This window comes from Danio rerio, chromosome 22, assembly GCF_052040795.2.
Source record: "Danio rerio strain M-AB ecotype USA chromosome 22, GRCz13ab, whole genome shotgun sequence".
Taxonomy (NCBI): domain Eukaryota; kingdom Metazoa; phylum Chordata; class Actinopteri; order Cypriniformes; family Danionidae; genus Danio; species Danio rerio.
This window is the reverse complement of record NC_141042.1, coordinates 7,260,779-7,262,934: the sequence shown is the minus strand read 5'-3', so window position 1 is coordinate 7,262,934 and position 2,156 is coordinate 7,260,779.

The following is a 2,156-nucleotide window of genomic DNA, read 5'->3' as shown; positions in this document are numbered from 1 at the left end:
GTTTGAATCCTCCCACAAACGTTTGACCCTCCTATTGCTTTTTATGGCCTATAGATAGACTATAAAGCTTTCTGCTTGATGGAAATATTTAGTATTTTTAGCAACATGCTTTATCGATGATGCTTTCTGACTGTTAAATGGCTATATGCAGATGCTAAATGTGTTAGATGAATTAAATTCCATTGAACAAATTTGCCTAACTCTTGCTTTTTGCACTTGTCTTGCTTTTTTGTCTCGTTTCCAAGTATCTAAATCAAGAAGCATTTTCTAGACAAAATGTATTGTCTTGTTTTAAGAAATGTAAAAATTAAGTGAGTTTTTCTTTAAAACAAGCTTATCACGTTGTCACCTTGCAATTATAAGGTTCTATATGCATTCGATTTTGAGATATTGAGCTTCAAAGTTTTTGCATTCCATAGCAAACAGTATCTGTGTAACATTAGTTTTTTTAAATAAAAAGTCTTAAAATTTAAACAACTTACAAAAAAAAAAAAACATCCCACAATGTAAATAGGTTGTCATTTAAAAAGAATAAATCAATAACTCAAGAAACTCAGAAATGTCAGAAAGAACCTTATAATTCTAAGGTGACAAAGTGATAAGCAAAGCAATCTTATGCTAAACCAAAAAATATATATATATTTTGTTGTTTCAACTAGTTTTGGCATATTATTTCTGAAAACAAGACTTGAAAATGTTTCTTGGTTTGGACTAGAAACAAGGCAAAAAACTCGAAGCAAGAGAAGCAATTTTTGCAGTGTTTAAAAAGGTTGTATGTCTATTTATTTAATTCTTGTGTTGTGTGTGGAACAATTGCCTTGAATCGTTTGGCACCTCCCCGTTGCTGATTTCCTGAGGTTCATCTTCTGAGTCGCTGAAACTAGCTGTGGTTGATTGTCTTTCAGAAATGCCAACAACCTGCATCGGGGGGCTTCGGTGCAAGTGTGAAGAGCTTAGGTGAAGTGTGTCTTCCTGTTATGCACAGCTATATCTCCGTATTCAACGTTTGTGATAACAGTACAACTATTATTAGCTTTCCTTAGAATGGCTTTAAAGACTGTATTAGCTTTCTGTTAGCATGTTTGTGGTTTTCAATTACCCACATTAGCGTTTTTCACAATAGGTTGTTTGAAGATGCCACCAGTGAACTCGTAGCATTTGCAAGGCACCCTATGCCTTAGTGGCCTTTTAGTAACCTAGTAAAGCTGCTTTTAACCCTTCCGTTTTGCTAACAGTGGCCTCCAAACTGAGCCATGTGGTTGAGAATGTCTTTAATCAGGGAGGTAAATAAGGTGCCTAGAAATAGATACATGTGCCAAGCGTTTTTGTATTTAAAAAGACTGTGCGTGTATTTTTTTTTTTTTTTTTTTTTGAAAAAAAATATTAATTTAATCTATTTTGGAATGACCAACAATTCTTGTTTCCGAGAATGCTGGTCATCAAACCACAATGTGGCTAATCAAAACCACAAGTGACAATATGCGACTGCACAGCAATGATAGGCTAATTTTATTATATGTAAATATATTTAGGGGAGGGCTGCAAGGTGGCGCTGTGGGTAGCACGATCACCTCACAGCAAGGTCACTGGTTCGAGCCCCTGCTCGGTCAGTTGGCATTTCTGTGTGGAGTTTGCATGTTCTACCCGTGTTGACATGTGTTTCCTCTGGGTGCTCAGGTTTCCCCAAAAGTCCAAAGACATGTGCTAGGTGAATTGAATAAGCTTAATTGTCCATATGTGTGTGAAAGAGTGTGTATGGGTGTTTCCCAGTGATGGGTTGCGGCTGGAAGGACATCCACCGCATAAAACATATGCTGGATAAGTTGGCGGTTCATTCTGCCGTGCTGACCCCAAATTAATAGAGACTAAGCTGAAAAGAAAATGAATGAATGAATGAATGAAAACAATTATCAGCAAATGGTTATAGATTTTTTTTAATAGAACTTAAAAATGACTAGTAAATGTCTTCAGGTTCCAGGAATATCTGTTGTTCAGCAGGTGTACCTCTCCACAGAATCTCATAATTATCCTACTAATTCTGCTGATTTAATCAAATGTTAATATGATTTAAGTAATCTGGTATATTGAGTCAATAGGAGACGATGCAAGCAAGTGCTTGTTGTTTTTATTTAGTTTTTGATATTAGCTTGAGTATC